At 38.0% G+C, this 22,581-nt stretch overlaps 1 protein-coding gene across 3 annotated transcripts in view; it reads left to right on the top strand.

Moving 5' to 3' along the window:
• Positions 1–618: 618 nt before the first annotated feature.
• Positions 619–22,581, top strand: part of AP2B1 (adaptor related protein complex 2 subunit beta 1) — a 1,330,026-nt gene continuing 1,308,063 nt past the window's right edge. For 2 of the 3 annotated variants that reach the window (XM_044063279.1, XM_044063277.1), the window contains exon 1: positions 619–742. The gene's annotated coding sequence lies outside the window, so the exon portion shown is untranslated. Of the gene's footprint in view, positions 743–915; positions 1,029–22,581 lie in introns of those variants that run through there. The other variant, XM_044063278.1, reaches the window with a different exon arrangement.

Below are 22,581 nucleotides of genomic sequence, written 5' to 3'. Positions count from 1 at the left end.
GGCAAACGGGCGAAATTGGTGGGTTAATACACTTCCGTTTCTCCGCCAAACGTGGGTCGCAGGAGAGACAGGAACATAGGACACAAAAACCTCTACATTTTTGAAACAACCTGAACGGTACACCAATACAGTAACCTCAATTTATTGCAATGAAATATTCGTATAGACAGTTTCTTAAACGTATAAAAAAAATCCGTAAACACTCACCATTCTAATACTAAATAAAACACGGGCAGATTACCTAATCAACTGATAAAAATAATTAACCTATTTTAATTTTACTCACATACACTAAACTTATATTTATTCCCAGTCCATCAGAAAATTCCCACTCAACCAAACTCTCTACTTACACCATAACAATTTCTTATTCTTTAAGAAGACAAGTTCTTTCTAACCCTCATCGCAAGTAACGAACAAGATATAACTTTAAAAACTCCCCCATAACCAGAGCTTCATATCTTCGATTCGGTCATAATCAAGGAACCCTCACCAATCCAATAACAGCTTCTGCAGTCAGGCAGCGTTGATTGGTTTTGGAAGCGCCACCCTCATCATGCCCTTAAAAAGTAAATGATGTAAAACTACATCAGCAAGCTAGCACTGCCATTGAATTGATAGTATAATTGTTTTGAGTCCACCTCATAATTCTGTCTCCGCTCTGTTTCCGGTGGTCCATGCACTTTTGACTCTACCTTTCATTTGCTGTTTCCGGTTTGGGTTTGTCGTTCTTTTTAATCAGGTAGCTATTTTTTTTCTTTCAAGATTATTATAATTTTTTTATATGTTTGTTTGTTTATTTATTCATACTCACCAGTATTGTTTGAATTTTGGGCTGTCTAGCTTCTAGGAGTTTATTGTTGCTATGAAGCTGTTCGCTTGGGCACACCCAGCCGTACAGCTGGATACCCCACCCGCTTGCTAGGGCAGACCGGAGTGTGAATAGACATGGGGCCTTAATTGTGGAATTTGAACACCGGCTTCTTATTTGAACGTGATGATGTTTGCAAGAGTTATTTGAGCAGCATGTATGGGCTGTTGTACCGATATCTTTATATGGGGGGGGGGGGGGGTGCGAGTGATACCTAATTTTCAGGTTATTGTAGATCTGCATATTTTGGACAGATTAATAGTACTCTTAGATGTTAGCAGGCGTATTGAGTTATTGTATTTGATTGTCAGAAAGCAATACTAATGAGAAGATTGAACGTCTTACTGTAATTTTTATGATGGGTTACTACTGTGCTCTTTCATTCAATCCATTCTTCACATGTACCAGTTCAAGCTGACACGCAGCTGAACCGATTGCTGTATGAGAACTGTAAGATGGTATCAAACTGTAATTCATGTATATGTTTTATGTAAAATGTTGTCACACTTGTGGAGTGCACATTTGTATTGATGATGAGTATGAATGACTATTCTGTGGTTAGACTTTTTCTTTGTACACGCTTGCTGGTTTTTTGTCAAGTATGAATTTTTGTTTGTATTCCAGTCAGTATTTAGAAACTTTACAACCAGTGGCAAGATTGCTTTACAAAACTGCTTGGTTTCAGCTTAGTCCAGAACATCGGTAGAGAAGGGGAGAGAGGATTGTGGTTGTGTTTTCAGTTTGATTATGTACTCGGATGTATTTCAAGACCATTTACTGATTAGACTCTCCTGTGCCGTCTTCCATTTCTTGTCATGTACAACTTTAACTTTCACCATCTCTGACTTCAGCCCCCCCCCCCATAGGAGGGTAATTCCATATTCTACTTAATATTATGCTAGCGCATAAAGTACTTTTTATAATGAAAATGTAAACCTGGCATAATTTCTTAGTGTGTGTTATGAATGTGCTTTTGAGTTAGAATATAATATTTATGTATACTTTGTCATGTGTTCTGCTTCTCGTATTTATAGATGTGTAGCCATCTTTGCACTTCTCAGTAAGTTGTACACTTTTCCCTGTACTTCATACTTTCTCCAAATTTGTAAGAGTGTGTGGGTGTATGTGTAAAATCATTTTTGTAATTCTGTGCAAGTTGTTTTGCTTTTTGGCCTTTGTTATGGTGGAAAATAGTCTTTGAACCAGCCTTCCAACTCAGTAAAAATTTAGACTCATTACTAGTGATTGTCAGAACAAGGTTATTTCTTTGGTAACCTGTCATTGTGTTTTTTTTAATTGCTGTCATACACTTGATTTGATAACACAAGATCATCAGGGGTTTTCACTTTTTTTCCCTCAGTGTTTTGTTTATATTTTACACAGCAAACTCTCCTCAGCAGTAGAGCCTTTTCATAGGTGTGTACTAGGCTAACCATCACTGGGGCCTTTGTAACCCTAGCCAATCCAGAAATTTGTTGTACCTTTATATGTTATTTTAAGGGGTATATGTAAAGTAGGTTATGATTTATAGACTGCCTGTGTCCCCAGAGACATAGGTGCTAGACCTGGGGTGAACGTCTGATTTCCCATCAGTGGTCCAGGTTACACTTGAATAGGGTTAGGGAGGAAGTCTGCTCCAGGTGGAGGGAAAGCCTGTTCCAGAGTAGGGGGATTATCTGAGACACATCCCCTAGGGCTTTGAGGTGGTCTTCATAGGGCATGTTTACATTCTGTATTCTTTTTATGAGGATCCTCTGAGGATGTTCCAGTTGCTGCTTGTGCCTGGTCAGGCACTTGCCAAAGGCGGCATTGTTTTCATTGATGGGTTTCGTGAGGACTGAATACTGAGAAACAGGACCTTCTTGGACTTGGATGTCATGCCCTTGCTTATAAGTTGAGCAAGGTAGAATGATTTCTTTACTGCCTTAGACACATACTGGTCAAAAACCAGGTTACTCTATACATATGTCCCCAAATCCATAACTACTGGATCCACTCTTAGGGTGTGTTATCAGTGAGATAGTTTGCTATGGTGGTCGACTTCCCAAAGGGTGCTATATACATTTCTTAGCATAGAATTTTAAAGCCGTGGCTTTGGCACCAGTCATTTATCTGTGTTAGTTCTTCCTGTAGAATGTTAATGTGTTGGGGAGATTCTGTGACTGTTGCTAGTTTGCAGTCATCTGCAAACTTGGTCAGCCAGAGGCCTTTGACATTGGTTTTGACTTCCAAGAAGTAAATAACAAAAAGGTGCAGGCCAAGCATCAAGCCCCGAGGGAATTTGCTAGTGATTGGCTTCTTTGTGGAGGTTTTCTCTCCCCTACCCTAACTTCTTGGGTCCTATCTGAGAGCCTACTGGCTAACCAGCACATAACTTGCATAAGTTTATTTACAATGCCTGACTGGTGTATTGTATTGAATGCCTTAGCCAGGTCAGTATAGGACATGTATACTATTTTGTCCTCGTCCATTGCCTTTGTGATCTAAGAGAAATCCAAGTGGTCGAGTGGGCGTGATCTGGCCTTTATGAGACCAAACTTTGATTCCAGGGTCTGAAGGTTTCCTTTGTCATTATTAAGCATATCCATAATTTTTTTCCATGGTTTTGCGTATGAGACTTGACAACTGTGAGACTTGTGGGTCTGTAGTTCCCAAGGTCTGTTGATGGACCACCCTTGTGCAGAGGGATGACTATTGCAGTCCTCCATTCACATTGTACAAAACATTTCTGCAGGCTGTGATTAAATAGTGACTCCAGAGGTCCAGTTATCTTGTACATCAGGCTGTATAGGAGGCATCCTGGGATGTTATCCGGGCCCATAGATGCAGTGTTCTTAGCCTTGGAGGGTGCATTTAGGCCCTGCTCCCTAATGATAGCTACGTTGTATGTTCGATGGTATTTATTTTGGGGTGGGGGTAAAACTAGAGCTGAATTTGAAAGCTAGCATATTTGCTATATCTTCAGCTTCGTGTAAGTGGTTCCATTAACAATCTTCTATGCACTGTTGTGTACTGCATTTCAGGTTTTGAACATGGCTAAAGAAAGCCTTGTGGTTATCAAGTTATACTTGCAGCAAAACTGGCTTTGATAGACATAATTTCCTATTAATTGTTTGCATATCAAAAGGAAATTATAGCTAAAATTAGGCAATGCAATGCCCAGCAGGATGAACTCTCATCAGGTTAATGCAATCTGTTTATGTTTGGATTTCACCAGAGTGGTTTGTTTTTTAGAGAATGTTCAGGGTTTATATCTGGTAGGCACAACTGTCTCTGTACATCTATTAATGTTATTGTACAAAGTTTCTGTGTACAATTCTGCATAGGCAGCTGTGTTCTCCAGGCTTGGAGGGGCTTGAAATGTTGATTAGGAGTTTGCTTAATGAGTCATTTGCTTAGAATAGTTCCTAACAGTTACAAGGTTTGCTGGAATTACAGCATTGATTTTTATTTCAAAGGCAATAGCTTTATGGTCTGATCTTATCAGAGAAGACACTACAGGGGGGGGGGGGTTGTTCTCCATATTTGTGTGTACTAGGTCCAGTATGTTTGCACCTCTGGTAGATGGAAACTGATCCAGGATGTTTGTGTTTACAAAGTCCAGGAATCTCTAGGCTTGCAAGTTTGGGGTCATTTAGGATTCCAAGTTTATAGAGGGTTAAAGTCCCACATGAATATGGTATTTGGTTGAATGGTAAGTGCCTCCAGTAGGCCATAGGGTTTAGTGGGTCATAGAGGGTGATCTATAGCTTGCAAGGATCTGATATGACTTTGTTTATGGTAATTTGAACATGAAAAGTTCAACAAGTATGTTTGTTTTTGATGTGAATTGAGACTCCTCCCCCTTTTTAGACCCTGCCTGTTCAGTATTTGGTCTAAATGTGTGGAAGGCATTGTATTCCTGCACTGCTAGGGTTCTCTATGTGGCTTTAAACCTTGTTTTCATAACTGCACAGATATTGGCATCCTCCAAGGTGAAGAGAGCTTGTAGGAAGTAGAGTTGCTTGGTTAGGTTCCTAGCATTTAGCAGTAATGCCTTTTAGATTCTCTTGAGATGATTTTGCTAATTTGGAAGGTTTGTCATGTTGGCATTGCCTAAAAAATGGCACTAAGGGGGAGGACAGTATTTTAGCCAATATTTGAAAGCCTAGCAGGGACAGGTGCAGACCATGCTTGACCTTATCCTCACATGCTGACAGATATTGTACCCCTTTTGAACGACACCAGAAGATAATTCATTTTTTTTTTTTTTTACTCAAGTTATTGAGATCATGGAACAGTCTGCCATTTCATGTAAGGAAAAGCAACTCACTAGAATTAAAGGGTCTATATTAGAGCTGTGAAAGACCTATTCCATGAATACGTAATCATCGAAACCTATTATGCGAACTGCGAATACACTGCCCTAAACTAAACAGCGAAATTCAAAATCTCGAACCGTCATAGTTGTCCAACCCCACCACGTGCTACATACTACCTACCCAAACAAAATAAATAAACCACATACATGCACTAACCAAAACCCTACTTCTAAACCTTACATACATTATTATCTATGCACTTGCCTTAACCCGCACCCTAACCCTAAGATCTGTAACTATCGCACACTTACCTTACGGAGCTATACTGCAGAAGGGCCAACCATGACGATTCAACATTTTTGATTTCGCACTTCAGGGCTCACGTATACGTGTCGGCATTTCCGTATTCGGGTAAGTGGACCTTCGCGATTTTAATAGGGAACCGAATTAAAGATGTCTTTAGATACTTGGTTTGTCTGAATGTCAACTCTGACCATGGAGCCTGTGTTATGATGGCCCTTGATCTTTATGCAGCTTACCAGAAAGGCATCCCTGCATGGTTTCTCTGTTCATACATTGGATGTTGGAGAGGAAGCCTTCCACCTTATTTCTTGCTTCTGATCCTTCATATATCTTCCTTGTTAGCCCTATCATTTTGCTTCTGATCCTTCATATATCTTCCTGGTTAGCTCTATCATTTTATCTGGGATTACAACTGTTACCTTAGCCTGCTCATAAAATCCAAGTTCACTCTAGCAAATGCTTTCTCTGCATCAAGACCCACCAGCAAGTGCATTGTGTTCTTATTCTCTGATTCATCATTGTTCTGTTTATATTAAATGTTTGATTAGGTTTGGTTTTGTGGGGCAGTGACAATTTTAACAACACCTTTGTCATTCTGTTAGCTAGTGTAGACAAACACTTTATAATTCTGGTTTAAAACTGAAAATGCTGTTGATGAAGTTCCATCTAAAGAGTCATTACTCTGGGTAATATAGCTACCACATTTTTTTCCAAGATGCACCAGATCTTTAATCGCTTTCTTGCCTCTGATTTTCAAACTAACACACAAAATAATGGTCTGTTCTTAGAGACTTCCTTGTTGATTTTTTTATACAGCACCACTTTTATCTCATTGCTTCCAGTATTACTTGTTGAGCCTCATCTTCCTTAGACCTTGGCACTCCAAGTTTTCTGTAAGTATTTTCATTTGTGCATTTTCTTGGTTTCCCCATTCTTCTGTTTTTATACAAATTTTCATCACATTTTTGGAATACCCGTAACACCATTGGTGGTGCAGCAGTTAAGTGTTTTTGCCTCACAGCAAGAGGTTCTCCAGTTAGCTTCTCAGCTGGAGTGCCTTCTGTGCGGAGTCTGCATGGCCTCCCAGTGGTTGAATGAAAGACATGCAGGTAGGTACGTGTGTGTGCCTTCAGTGAAGGTTGGGTGCTGGACTGGCAACTCGACACTGTAAAAACTCCACTGTAAATCAATCTCTGGACCAGTGATCTGCTGTGGCAACCCCTAACCAGGAAAAGCTGAAAGACATTGCTTGCAATGCTTGTAACACTTGTTGGTTGTTGTTGTTTATGTTTATTTATATATTATATATATATAATTTTTTTTTTTTAATCGTAGCCTCCGTAAATTTGGCAGCAATCCTTTCTAGTTTTTATTGCCTAAGTTGTGATAAAAGTTTTTATGTTGTGGAGTTATTTGTTTAATGGCAACTTTTCTAAACTCTTGCATATTACACAAATGCTTTTCTTGTTTCCCTGGAGCACTTTGCAATTGCTCCTCTTCTTATGAGATTTCCTCTTTATTCTGTTATGCTCTTAACTTTTGACAACCCCTTTAATATTTATTACATATTTTCCAATATTTTTTTTCTTACTTCTATTATGCTTTTATATGCTAACACACTAAGTGAGAACTGGGCGATAAAACTGGATAAAGACAAAACCCACAACCACAATGAACAGCTGGAATAAAGACACATGGTTATAGCGCTTTCGTTCTTTTACTTGTAGAACTTCAGAAGAAAATGTTGCACACTTGACAAACTTTTAAACACTATATTTGATGACATCACTAGAACAGTTATCCAATCTTAACAAACGATTAACTCACATTATTACCACTTGTTGATAACACACAATATTCGGTGAACATAAAAACTTTAACCATATTTATATCTTAAACTTTTAATGGAAATAGTCTCATTCAAACATGGAAAGACATCTGCACGTAAAAACACTTGCCACTTAAGTTCCAAAAATTCAAGAAAGTTAATTACACTGGCAAGACAACTAGGTATTTAAGTTGTCATATTAGTGAACATTTAGGTCTGTGAAAAACAAAGATGTAAATAATGCCCTAGCAGAACACAGCATTAATTGTACCTCATTTTGAAAATTTTATTTCCTGGTCATTCAGAAAGTTGATTCAAATCTGTTTGTTGAACAATATAATAACTTTTTGGAACAAGTTGATTCAAATCTGTTTGTTGAACAATATAATAATTTTTTGGAACATAAGTGGCAAGTGTTTTTATGTGCAGATGTATTTCCAGGTTTGAGTGAGACTATTTCCATCAAAAGTTTAAGGTAAGTTTTTATGTTCACTGAATATTCTGTGTTATCAAAAAGTGGTAATAGTGTGAGTCAATTATTTGTTTTAGATTAGATAAATTGTTCTAGTGACGTCATCAAATATGGTGTTTAAAAGTTTATCAAGTGTGCAACATTTTATTCTGAAGAAGTTCTGCAAGTAAAAGAACGAAAGCTCTAAAAGCATTTGTGTCTTTATTGCAGTTGTTCATTGTGGTCGTGGGTTTTACCTTTAACGTGTCTTTATATGCTCTTTTCATTTTCTCCACGTAGCAGCTATCCCTAGTGAAGACATTTCTGATCTCCTTTACAATTCTCAAATCATTTCTACTACACATTCCTTAAATTCCTCTTTTTTAGCAGATAAGTAAGAAAACACTAGCAAATCAGTTTTACATAATTATTTTAGATTTTCTTGATGTATGATCCAAAATGGGTATTTGATGTGTCTCAAAGCTTTTATACCTGCTCCTATGAAATATAATTTCTGTTTAGTCTATCCCATTTATTCTAACTTTGAGAAGAAGATGTGAATTCTGTTGGCATTCCTGCCACTGAATTCATATCTTCAGTACTAAATATTCTTATGTATTTCTTTAGAAATGTACTTTCTTTAGTTGTAACTTTACTTCTGTGTCTTGCTGATATAGCCTTTCTATTACAACTCTGGTTCTAGACTAGCTATAAATAGTATTCCCCGCTGAAAGCTAGTTGTTGCTCCCTAAAAAAATAAGGTCGAGTATAAATCAATGCTAACCCAATCCTCTTTCTGTGGCAGTAACCCCTTACTACCACAACTCTACTGTTTTTTTTCTGTTATCACTATAGAAGCTCCTTTAGCAGTTAGTATTATAATACCAGTAATAGTATGGCTGCTGATGGAACTGCCTCAATGGCAGAGGGACCTGATTATTTCTTCACCCATTTTGAGGTGGAAACAGTAGAGACAGTCATGCCTAGGCAACAGCAGATAGGCCACGGCAGTCTCATGTCACCTACACCAACCTCCTACAACCAAACTTTTATAGTACAAGCGCATGATGTAAGACTTGCTCAAAGCAGTTAATCCAAGAAAGGCTCTGTTGGAGTGACAGGATGGGTGCTGAAAGAATGTTCGGACCAGCTCTGCTGGGTCTTCACAAAGATCTTTAACCTGTCCTGTCCCTGTCCAAGTCTACTTTTCCGTCATGTCTGAAGTCAGCTACGATCATTCCACTGTCTCAGAGAAACCTGTCACCAGTAGTCTCAATGACTACTGTCCAGTGGGACTTATTCAGTAATCATGAACTGTTTTGAACAAATGGTTCTGCGACACATCAAGGACAGTCTCCCAGTTATTTTGGATACACACCAGTATGCACACAGAGCAAGTAGTTGTACAGAAGATGCCATCTCCACTACCTTACACATTGCACTTTGTCATCTTGATCAGCAGGGGAGCTATGTGAGTATGCTGTTTGTAGACTTTTTAGTTTAGGTTTTAACAGTTATCCTGGATAGACTGACCATTAAACTTGTTGGCCAGGATTTTCAGAACCTACCTGCCATTGGATTAAAAACTTTTTAAATAACCATCCTCGGGTGGTTAGACTAGGCCCATACTTCTCCTCCACTCTCAGGCTAAACACTGGTGTCCCACAAGGCTGTGTGCTGAGCCCTCTTCTGTATACTGTTTACACCCATGACTGTGTCCCCTCTTATTCTACTAACACCATCATTAAGTTTGTGAACGACACCTCAGTGGTTGGACTTATTTCAGGAGGAGACGAGACGGCATATAGAGATGAAGTTCAAAGACTGGCTGCATGGTGTACTGAGAACAACCTTGTCCTGAAGTCTACCAAAAACAAAATAACTCGTAATAGATTTGCAGAGGCACAACACAGATCACAACCCAATATATGTCAATGGAGATTGTATGGAAAGGGTACCTGCCTTCAAGTTTCTAGGTGTGTATGTGGCAAAAGATCTCTCTTGGTCCATAAACATTGCAGGGGCATAATTGCCTTCGGATCCTCAGGAAAAACAACCTGTAGGAGAAGCTACTGGTGTCTTTTTACCACTGTTTGACAAGTGTCCTGACATACTTAATTTCCACATGGTATGCCAACAGCTCAGTGGTACACAGGAAAGTCCTTCAAAGGATCATTAACTCTGCCCAGAAAGTCATTGGCTGCTCACTGCCCTCTTTTTGGAGGAATGTTTCAGCTCTTTCTATCTCAGCAGGGTAACCAACTTCTTGAAAGACCCTTCTCACCCTGGACATCTCCCGTTTTGAGCTGCTGCCTTCTGGCAGATGGTTCAGATCATTTCATCTCAAAGACTTAAGAACAGTTTCTATCCCAGAGCCATAAGTGAACTGAACAATGCTAAATACTCAAACTGAGTACAGATAATCCTATCTTATTATTCTTCCCATTTTCCTTTGTTCCTTGTATTCTGATGTATGTCGGTCCTGAAATTCTGTGTGTCTAGTTTATATACTTGTTCATATCCAGATATGTCTCACATTAACATTGCTATGTGCATCCTGCACTTCTTTTTATCCATAACCATTTACATTCCATGTTAGTGTTAACAAAGTAGCAGTTATGATAAAAAGCTGTTCATTCCCACCTATTGTACAAAGTCTTTTGAATGTGTATTTCCCACTTTCAGCATTTACGTAAGGGTAAGTTGTTTGGTAGACTGATCCCTATGTAATTGCTTCTTCTCATCTTATTCAGTAAGAATACTCCAAGAACTAAGTAGATTTTTCAGACTCCAACCCCCTTTTAACATGCAGCACACACTTAAAAGCTATGTACATTTCCCAAAACAAAGTTTACCTCCAATGTAGGAGCAGTTGGCCTAAGTCAGTGGCAGCAGCCACAGGTTTTGCCTAAAGTAAAATTAAGGTTGCCCGTGTTGAAGCACATGTTAGTGCCTGTGTTCTCACTTACACTGATTGCTGTTTTTTTTCCTTGTCTGTTCCCCTCCCAGATGTGAAAAATGGCTTGCAAACTAACTTTTTAGCTATAAGAAAAATGAACTGGCTACTTTTTAAATAACTTCAGTTGTGCATTGTTCCTTTTCCATGCATTGAAGTACCAAAGCTGCTGCTGAGACAACTATATTTATAACTTACTTGTGTCCCATAGTTTAAAACTTCATTTATTTTTTTACTGAACTACTTGCCAATGTTCATTTTAAGTGTTAATTACAATGTACCTTGTACATTTCACTTGGCACATGCTGTTCAGACCTCTCATGATTAATCATTTGCATCCATAGACAGTTACATTCTTTGCAGATTTCACTTAGAATGCACTGTAAAGACATCTTGTGATTGCACTTGTAGATATCTTGGCTCCTATTTGAGAGCATTTGCTAATGGAAAAGAGTAACTAAGGACTTTGCAGATGCAAGGAGGAATTACCATTTTACACGTTTTTCATAATTTTTGTCTTATTTTGCAAGACTAATTCCTTAAAAAAATTTGACTGTAGTTTAAAGCTATTAGTTTTCACTTTTTTAATAGGAGGTGAAATACTAAACCATCTTAATTCTACATATATAGAGCGATAACATTTTTACACTTCCCCCACCCCAGCAGCCCAATATCACAACATTATATTAAATTTATCTTTGTTCTTTCCAATCTCTCTTTTTGTTATAGTGTAAAGCCTGGAAACTTTACACATAAGAAAACATACTTTTTTACTTTACAGTACTTGCTGATAACTCGCATTTTAATATGTCCTTGACTGCATGCTACACAAAGCTATGTTACAATATAGTATGCAATTTACATCATGAATTTTTGTGCAGGTGGTAGTAAAAACAAAAACTGCTTTTATTTGCTTACTACTTCAGTCCTTTTTAATGCCCTTTAAAGTGAGGATTGTTCTTTACAGTTCACTTCCCGTTTTAGCACCCTAAATTAAATTGTCTTTCTCAGCTACTTCTTCCAAAGCCAAATTTCACTTGTCTAATCTCTTATCGAATAGGACTGTGAAATTAGTGGATAAATGGGAGACTAAAAACATGCAATGTTGCTGGTTGCCTTTGATTATCTCCTGAATCACCAGTTTCTGGTTTAAGTCCAGGGAACTGCTGAGTTTTCTAGTCAGCCCCTTTTATTTTCAGTCAAGTGTTTGCCTTTTGGAGCCACAGGAAGTGTTTCGCTGGGAGTTTTCCTTTCCCTATGAGCTTAGTTATTGCCAGAAGAATAAGGAGCTGAATTACCTCCTGCTTGCTGGCTAAACTGTATTTCTTCTTTAACCTGTTCTGCATACCAAAAATGTACCTGATCCTCCAGGAAAATAGTCTGAAGATGGCTAGATACAGCAGCTTGAATCTGAAAACTGCCTGGATTTAGTTATTGCTGGGATAATCTTTCTTTTCTGCTTATCTTCCACAAACACTTTTTGCTGTTCTCTTTTTTTTAATATATTTCCCTGATGCTTCAGTATTTCACTTGTTTTACACTCCTCTGAGTATATTTCATTTGTTTTCTCTCTGAAATTAGTGGAAGGCATCTCCTGTACCAGAGATGAAACTTGAGTTGCTTTTTGCTGAGCAGATCAATGATTCTTCAAAGCCAGAATTTTTTATTTTCCTTTTCTGTTGATATTATCTTACGTTTGTCCAAATTTCTGTGACTAGTTTGCATACATCTTGGATATATGTTTCCTTTTCCATCAGTTTACTCCTAAACGTGTGTGGTGCATTTCTGAAGCCATCGTTAAGTGGCCCTTTTTATTTATTTTTTTGAAAAGGAACACAAAGTGAAATTTTAAGATGCCATCAATCTACTCCTCTTTCCATCATTGGTCAGCAGCTCACCAGATCTCCTTACCTTTACTGCTGTCAAACATTTCCTGTAGCTTGCCCATTACTAAAACAAACAGGAATGTCAGGTCTCGTACTTTTCCTTGCTCTCTATTTGAAATGCCATCCATATCCAAACAGTTGCTTTCAATTTCTGTGCCTTATTTCTTCTTTAATCTTGAAAGTTACAGCAAGTGTTGTACAACTGCTACCATCTAGTCTTTATTTACCTCTGTACTAACTGTGGTTTCTTCTGTAGTCACTGCATGAAGCCTTTTTGTCTCTTCCCACTAGCTGGGTAACCATACCCTATATGCTCTGTGTTAAAACAGCACGGATAATTAGGTCTATCCATCTCACTCTAGGTGTGTACATTCTAGGTTTGCATCAAAACTTCTTTATTTCACTTTCAGCAATATGTTCTAAATTATGTTGATTTCAATCCTGATATTTATAGTTATCACATTAGTACTACACTCTGGTCATATTAATTTATTACTTATGTGGCTCTAGAATTAAATTTGCCCAAACTATTCAATGGACAGTTAGGAGTATACATAATTATGATCAAGTTTCTGATCATAACCATTTCCCAAGCATAAAACAAGCTGGTTATCAAGAAGTACGAATAAGTGATTTTTTTTTTCATTGCACAGAATGAGTAGTTATGATTGGAAACTTAATCATAATTTTTTTCTTGTGTATGAAGCTTCAACTGCTGTGGTGTACCACTGCTTGCAGAGGTAAAAAAAGAAAATGTAAGCATGAAGCATGGCTTTCAACCTTCCTTCCCCAAAACGGGAAACTTCACAACCCTTAATGTGAAATAAATGGGAGGAAAAATATGTAGCACTTGCTAACAACTTCAGCTATGAAGCTCCAAGGATGATTGAAATGTTTTACTTATAAAACCTTCTTTTGAAGAACTGGTATGATTAAGTACTATTTATAATTGATATCTGTTAAAAAAAAACTTCTTAAAGGACCCGAAGAAAATTATATTTTTATCTTACGATGAACTTCCACACAATCTAAACCTGCCAAGACCAAATGAACTATTTTGTTACTAATTTTTAATTTTTCCTAACCCTGAATGCCTGCATGGGGACAGACATGATCTTGTTCTTTAGAAAGTAACTCTTGCCCATAATGTATTATGAGGCTATGGGTGATATGATTATAATGCCCTACCATGTGCTGTCAAGTCAGCCCCATTTGCTTAGAATAGAATTAGCGAGACATTTAGTTTGAGAATCCTCAGTAAAAAAAAAGTTTTTTTTTTCCCAATCATCTTTTAGTGAAAAAGTCTGACTTCTTTTTTGCAGTTGTTCTTTAAATATGTGTTTCCTACATGTATTACACTGTTTATGAAGAGTTATTGGGGAAAAAAGGATAAAAAATACTTAATGGCTTAGCCTTTTTTTAAAAAGGGATATTTTGTTGAGTTTCACTTCTAGCTTCCTTCCGAGTCAGCTAGATTGTTATATTTCTTGGGCATCAGCTGAGTTTTTAAAGACTCTTTCTGAAATATAGCCAAACTATCCACTTAGCTGTGCTGATGAGGTCAGTAAAAAGGCCAAAACATACATGCCCACACCTAGTGGGGTTTGGTTTCACTGGCTTGAATCTAAACATAAAAACTTAAAAAGTAAAAAAAAAAAAAAAAGTCATGGACATTCAAAAGCCATGTAGCTGAAACACTTGATGCCCTTAAGGGGCAATTTGCTTGTATCACATGGGCCTCCACTACAGGACGTTTAAGGTACCACACAGTGAATACTCTAGCTTGGCTGGATTTTTCTTGCAGTTTTTACTGAATGACTTGCAAAGCTCTGCTAATTTGTGAAGTTGGTCTCTGTAGTTATCATGCTTAACTACCTTCAGACTATAAAAAGTTTATAGCCCCCTGGAAAGGGAAAGAATACCCCTTTTACGACCAACTCAGAATTTGAGAGTTGTGAATTTTTTTTAACAAACATCTTTGCATGTATCATAAACGATAATTTAAAAATCATTTATGTTTTATTATTTGTTTTTTAGGTATAAAATATCGTCTGCAGACAGAGCCATATTTTCTTGACTACCATGCTAGTTATATCCTTGAATTTCTGAGTCCTTTATTTTCTTTGCCTGTGGTTGTAAATATAATGCAAATAAAGAGGAAAGAGGACACCCCTTTCTGGTTTCTGTGCTCAAGCAGAAATTATCAGAGGACCCCACCCACTTTAATTTTCACCTCTGTTATTCCAGTATATATGGTATTCCACTGCATAACCATTCTGAAGACCTTTCTTTAATAAATTCACATATTCATATCTTTCCAAGTGTGGCTGCTGTAGTATAGCCATTTGCACTCTACATTTTTTAATATAGTCCACTACTTTTTCTTTTTTTTTGTATTTATCTGTGAAACTCTGATTCCCCTGCACTGGCCCAGTAATCAAGGTGCCTCAGTCCTCACCACTAACACCAGTGAGAGACCTGCACATTGGGAGGATGACAAGTACGCACACAGTGAAGCACAATTTCCCTTAAGAGCACACACAGATCAGTCAGTCTGGGGCTGGTTTATCACTCTCTCTCCAGATCCCCAATAAGACTCCCCACTGGCACAGCTATTGGGTTAAGATCTCTGCCGAGTGGTCAAGCCAAAACCTCCAGCACCCTTTCGGTCCAACCAGTGCTTCGTGCCCCTGCCCAAGTAGCTGACTCACACACACTTTGAGATTTGATTTATATACTCGCACACAGGCACTTCTGGGGAAGGCTGGTACAGGTTTGCTAGCTATGCCCCCTTTTGCCCAGAATAAAAGGTAGTTTTCACTGCCACCAACCACCCTTACTTATCTGCTACTACAAGACCCTTTCAAAGGGTGACCAATTCTACTGTGTAATGTTACTATTATCCAAATGAAGTGTGACCAACAGCAAGGCTATTGGAGTGGCCTGTACAGTGTCATCAGATACATGTGCAAGTACTCCAATATCGTAAATATCTCCAAACAAACCAGCCACAACTAAAAGGTTGAAATGTATTTAATAATAAATACAAGAACAAGACTGTGCTAAGTAACTCGGCACAGTGACAACAGAGTTCAGAACCACAGGAAGTATTTTAAAATAACATTGCAGGACAGCCTCAAATACAGAAAACATCTAAACTAATCTTACTATATTCCTATCTCTAAGCTGGATCACTGTAATCTAGTTACTTGCTATTAGCAAGGCAAATGGTGATGAGAGGATGTTGTCAGATCCAAAGACAAATACAAAATGCACAGACTTTCTCTGAGTGATGGTTCTTTAATAACACATTACTGCTGGGTCAACTAGATGACATCACTATTTGTCACTTGCCTTCAGTTCTCAGGCTAACAGATACCAACAGAATTTAACATTTCTCTGTGAAAAATGCTTCTCTCTCAGATGTTTGCCTAGAACTGGAAGTCGTAAAAGTGTTAAACACTTTCACATTTGAAACCTGTAATTATTTCTGTTTCCAGACAATAGAAATAACTTCTTGCTGTAGACATTGTGTCTCCTAGCTGCCTTGAAACTGAGATGAACCCAATTGTAAAACTATTCACTTATTTCTTAGAGTTTGCAAGTTTAACTCTGTTCTTTTCCAGTAGGGCACAATGTGGTTACATTCTTGAAGCTCAGTACAGAACATAGAGTTCAACACACACTTCTGCACCTGTAGTTTAATATTCACATAACCTATAGTTTACTTACATTTGTAAGACAAGCATATGAATCCTATTAATATTCACAAATGACATAGAATTATTTACAGAATTCCAGCTAGCTTGACTGGCAGCCTCACAGAGACCATTTGACATTTTAAAGACCTTACAGAAAGCATAATTGTATTCGAACGTTATTATTCCCACCTTTTTATGTATAAAAGATTTGTTGTTAAATGTCTAGTTCCAGCTTTTGTGTTACATGCATCCACTGTTTTGGCAGGTTTAACTTTTATACAGTTGTTTCTTGTTATATGCATTTGAGCCTATGTCACATCTTACAAAGCTTTTTGTTTTATTGAAAGCCCTCCAAAAAAAAAAAAAAAAAAACGCCCCCAATATCTCCTACAACCTGTTAACTTTAATAGTGACACACAAAACTATGTACATTTTAAAATAAAGTTTTACCATCCTAATAGGAACAAATGCCCCAAACGGACAGCCGCACTCACTGACTTGAGTTAACCTAAAAGGTTATCCATGTTAAGACACATGGTGCAGCCGGTGCTTCTACGTGCTGTCTGTTTTTGTCTTTATAGCGCTCCCAGCTGGAAAAACACAAATGCTTTCGGAGAACATTATTTTCTAGCCAATTTCTCTTTTTTTATTTATTTTTTTATAGTCAATTTCTCTTTATCAGATTTGTCTCCATGGAGACGTAAGGACAAGATAAAGAATTGCTACGAAGCATTAACTTTCTTTCTCCTCCCCTAAGTATTTTTCCAGACATGAAGTAGGACCTATATTTTGGAGCCCCCCACAAGTCCAAAAAAGTCTAATATTTCCAGATTATCTTGTTCTGTCATATTTCACAAATATAGTTTTATTTCTTTGTAATCCCACATTTCAGTTTCCAAGTTACTAATTTTATTCCTGTTCATCTCCATCTCTCAAACACTGTCTCTGCTTCATTTCCAACAGCTCACATGCTTCCTTCCTTCTCTCCACCATTTTCCTTTGAAACATTGGAAAAGGTTTCACTAGCACAGTCTCTCTGTGGTCTTTATTACCAGAAGAACAAGAGACAGAATCTCCTTCTGTTTCACAGCTCACTTTTTGTTGGACACTTGTTTGTATTTCCTCCTTGGCATGTACTAAAAAAAAATATTTTGGCCCTCCAGGGAAGAATATTTTGAAGATAGCTGGGTACTGCAATTTGAATCTCATGCCTTCTTCTCGACATTCCCTGAATAGTGAAATAAGTGTTCTCCTCTTCTGCCTTGTGTACAATGAGTAGTCATTCTCTACAAACAGTCTGCTGTCTCCCACTTGTAGTACTTTGTCCTTCTACCACAGTTTTGTCAGAATCGACTCCTGCTGGTAGGATTGCATTTTTACTATTAAAGGTCAGGGTTGCTTTCTCTTAGCCAGGTTTGTAGTGTACACATGATGTACCCTTTCAATTAACAACTCCTGCTGTGGAATACCAGTCTAGTTGTTTATTTGTGCTTTCATAAAATTAATACAGTCTGTTCCTTCCAACTTCTCAGTTACAGCTGAAAATCTCTGGTTTTGCCTACATGTTCTGTCCTCTAATTCTATTATTTTTTGAAACATCTCTTGAGCAGTCTTATATTCAGCCAGTCCTTACTGTAAAAATCAGAGGTGTAAATAAAGAATTATCATCTCATCTGAATATTTGTTTAAAGCTTCTTCCTTTTGTTGTTTGACTTGATTTACTCCATCAGTGTTTTGTTTATTTTAACCAGGTCTGTGTGTAGCTGTCTTATGCTTTCCTCTAGGTTCCTCAGTCATGTCTGGAGCTTGCACTGCTTTTTGCTCAACGGCTGCAGTACTTTTCTCAGTCAGCATTTTTTTTTTCTTTCCTTTTGTAGCTGATTTTCCTTTAGGTCATCTGTATGCCTTTTTTTCCAGGCACCCAGGCAGTGCACTTACTAGCCAGTTACTGAAATTTACCCAGAAACACGAAAGTCCACTGGTCCTCTCTACTGAGTTTTTCACACTGGGAGAACTAGAATTAAGCTGTTACTCAATGTGCAGCCATCTTTGAAGTCCAGACCGTTGTCAATTTTGAGCTTGAATAGCTTTATGACCTTAATGGGTGTTAAACAACAAAAAGACAAGTACCTTGCTATACACACTTTCTTTACAAAATGCTTTCAGCTGTAATACTCATTTTGATGTGATGGCAATGTGGATTAATTCCTAATGAAAGTATCATGAGATTTCATTTCATCATTTATTATGGTGTGCACTGAGAAAGCAGACTAGGATAGAAGTACTACCAAATGGAAGAAACTGCTAAGTCATCCTTTTTAATATGCGAAATTATGGGGATTGACCTCTAGGAATGGAAATGCATTCTGAGGAAAGGAAGTGTTGCATTTGAGGCATGATTGTCCTTTAACACTGAATGCATGACATAGCTTTTCATTGTGAAAATGTGAGCCCCATGGAATTTAAGACTCTGTGGAACATTTTGGAATGGCATGAAATGTTTCACAGCTTTGAATTTCCATGAAACAATCCATGTTGCCACAGAGACACTGTCCAGAAGTTAAATAAATCTCTCTTCCTGTAGCTGGTATTTGATACTGCATAGTGTTTTCATAGCTTTCAAAAGATGTGACGCACTTCATGCTTCTACACTTTTGAAAGCTATCCAAGCTCTAGAATGTGACTAGAGCTTAATAGCAGTTAGATGTTTAACAAAAGGTTATTTAGCACTTTTCTGACATCACAAAAGTGGTTAACTGTCCTGTCTTTTTCCTGATTTTTCAGAGCATAATTGCAGTGTTGCATGCACTACATAATAATTGCTTCCTAGCGTTTAACATAAGTAAGTTGTAAGCATTCTAAACATTTTAAGTATTTACTGGGGAGGTTCAAAGCTTTTGATGTTTTGACCTCAGTAACTTAATATTTTCTTTATTCTGAAATGCTTGGATAATGCACCTTTTCATAACATTGGGTTGCATCAACCCTTAAAGTAACTGGAAAATAACCTATACAATAACTATTTTTCACCATTACAGTTCTCATTTTCTTATGTTCTCTTCTTCTTGAAGCAGCCAGGAAAATTCACATTTGTAGCACCTAGTTTCAGTAAGGTCTATATTAGATCATTGAAATGGCAGAATTTCAAATGATGTAATATCGAACCCAATATCGCGAATGCTGAAAACAGCAAAGCTGCACAAAACCGAATTCTTTCCTAGAGAAATAATTTGGCTGGCCGTTGTTCTGGCTTTGCTGTTTTCAGCAATGCGGTGGAAAGTTACAGGTTGGGTTAAGGTAAGTGTGTGATTGTGTGGATGTTCGGGTTAGGGCGTGGGTTGAGTGAGTTAGGGTTAGGGTGTGGGTGAGGTGAGTGTGTGATTAGTGACGGACCTTAGGGTTAGGGTCTGGGGTAAGGTAAGTGGATAGATAGTAGTTTATGTGCAGTGTAGTGTAGGCTTAGATGTAACTTTTAAATGTATGTGTGTGGATTGCGGATTTTTAGTGTGCTTATGGTGTGTGTGTGTGTGTGTGTGTGTGTGTGTGTGTGTGTGTGTGTGTGTGTGTGTGTGTGTGTGTTTCTCGGAACAGCAAACATTTTCCCCTGGGAAAAAATTTGCTGTTTTGAGGTTTCGATATTGGTAGGGTTCGGGTTTTGCAGTTGCACGTTACAGCATTCGATAATGAGCCGTTTCGATGATCTGATATAGACCCGTTTCAGTATCCCCATTGTCTTTAGCAATATGTAATTAACAAGCGGTTTCATTTTTTGCTGTCATAATAGTTTTCACATAGTCTAAGGTAGTTGCATCACTTATCCCAGGTAGGTAAAGTTTAGACCTAACTGAATGGAGGCCCCCTGTTAACTGTTTTCATTTTGTTTACAGTAATTATAATACAATACCATTTCTTAACTCTATAGTATAATCTTTAGATTGCATTTCATTATACATCTTGGCAGTAGAGTTTTTAAAATCTCTATGTAATTTAGTGTTTTTGTTCATGATGGTTCCTTCCAGAGATGTAAAACCCGTTGAACCGTCTTTCCCCTCTGCATTGTAGAAAACCATCTCCTTTTTCCATTTGAATCCTGCCCCCCCCCCCCCCCCCCAAATTCCTTTTCCAGTTCCAGCAAACTTGTAGAGTCTCTCCTGGATTTACATTTTTTTTGTGTAATAAGTCTCCATTACTTAACAAAATGAATAGATTGGAAGTCCTGTATGTTTTTGCCGTTGCTTTCTCAGCATTAGTAAATTTCAACAATTTTTTTATAGAAAACACTTTTTTAGCACTGCTGGGAAAGGCAACTTATGTTTCATTTTGTGTCTGTTGAATTTCTTAATAGCATCTATGATTTGTAGTCACTGTTGAAAAGTCGAATCAGAGTAATTATAATCTGCATGCACTATCCTACCCACAACAGTAAATTTTCTCCTTTTTCTACTATAGTTGCTATAATACGCACTCCTTTTCATGCACATTCCACCAAGTTTAATACTGGTTTGCCTTATGTCCTCACTGATGCAGTCAGGGGTGGTCAGCATTCTTTCACAGTTCCCACTGATTTAGCATTTTTTTCATTGTCCCATGTATGCTTTTTACTGACTCCAGTAAGGACAGTCTTTCTTGTCCTTCCAGCAGTAATCTTGAGTTCTTTGTGCAAGCCTTGTCTTCCATTGCAACTAGTTGGTGATCCATGTTATGCTTGATCACATAATTCTTTCATTCTGTTTTATGCATTAGCTAATTGTTGCTTTATAGGCATTTTGGTGACCAGTTGAACATGGCAAGCCTTAGCAACTGCAAGGTCCAGTTTGGAACAATTTGTTGGGACTCTTAATTGACCACCACTACCACAGCACCCCTCTGCCCACTTTCTGATTTTTATGGATGTAAGACTGTTTCATTAAGTATCAGGAGTACGTGTTATTACTCTGGGAAATTAAAACAATATGTTTATTTTGTTAGGTTATATTTTATAATAAGATGTGTTCAAAACAGAAGCAGTTGACTGAACTAGATTACCCCTAGATCCAGCATATTCTGTGATTCCTCTCTTTGAGTCTACTTAAATCACTTAAGCACATTTATAAAGGGCTTGTTTGACTGGCCATTGAAGCTCTGTGTCTGCATGGAGCTTTGTCAGGTGTGTGCCTCCTGGATTAAAAGTAAACATGTCCTCCTACTCCTGTTGTAATGCCTGAATCTTCTGAACCTTGGCAGGAGATAGCTGCACACTTCCTCCTTATACATACACACACACACACTCTTTTTTTTTTTCTGTTACACCTCCATCATTTCCCTTTATCCCCTGTTGTGACTTGTGCTGTACTCTTCATCTGCCACGCCCAACAGTTATGTTGTAAAACATGTTACTCCATGTATATTCTCTTTATAGAAACATTATACTATATAATGTTCTAACAGTTTAGAAGTACTTCTTGCGTATTTTATTGATTGAATTGCTGTCATTGTAAGTTGAGTACTTTACACACGCCACTGTCTTTTGGAGGTGTTGCACACAGCACCATTCAGACAATGCTTCTAAGAAGCAGACTCCTTTTGAAACGTGGTAGAATCTTCTGATTTATCACAGTCCTTTGCTCTTGCCCAGTGTCCTTGGATGCAGTACTAGACAGATAATTATTTTGGGAAGACTGAGAGGCCAAAAGGAGCACATACATTTTCCAGCTACCATTTTATATTCTAATTTCATATTGTCCCTTTCTTTCTTTGTGGGATTTTAATGTCTGTAGTCCATTATCCAGAAAACTAAAGGACCCATCGGAATTATCTCCTAACCCCATGAAGCTCTACATCCCTACTGTAGTTCTGTTGTACCCTATGATTGCTGCCTACTGTGGGATGCATGTGTGACTCTCCACACCAAGCTAGTGCAGTAGATTTCTGGTCAGCATGTGCTTAGTAGGTTAATTCTCAGTGGGGGATACCTAGTACTCCTTCTGTGTCACCCAAGTATGAGTCTGTACCACTTTCCTCTCCCCAGAATGGGTATGTGTAACTCCCCCATATTTAATTAATGCAGTGCATTGCTGGGCAGCTTGTTGTTAGCAGGCCCATCTTCTGTGGGGTGTAATACCTAGTACTCCTTCGTAAGGGTCACCTATGTGAGTCAGAGCTACTTCCCTCCCCCCTGGATGGGAAAACCAGCAATGGTGCTCACTTTCATTATCTCTAATCGTCCCTTCCAGTACCTTTGTTGATAATTGAACTTTGGTCTGTCATTTCATTTTCCAGTAATGCCTTTATCTTATTTAGGAAAG

The sequence above is a fragment of the Protopterus annectens genome, chromosome 2.part1 (assembly GCF_019279795.1).
Source record: "Protopterus annectens isolate FY-2018-M chromosome 2.part1, PAN1.0, whole genome shotgun sequence".
NCBI classification, from domain to species: Eukaryota; Metazoa; Chordata; order Ceratodontiformes; family Protopteridae; genus Protopterus; species Protopterus annectens.
This window is presented reverse-complemented; position numbering and strand designations above follow the sequence as displayed.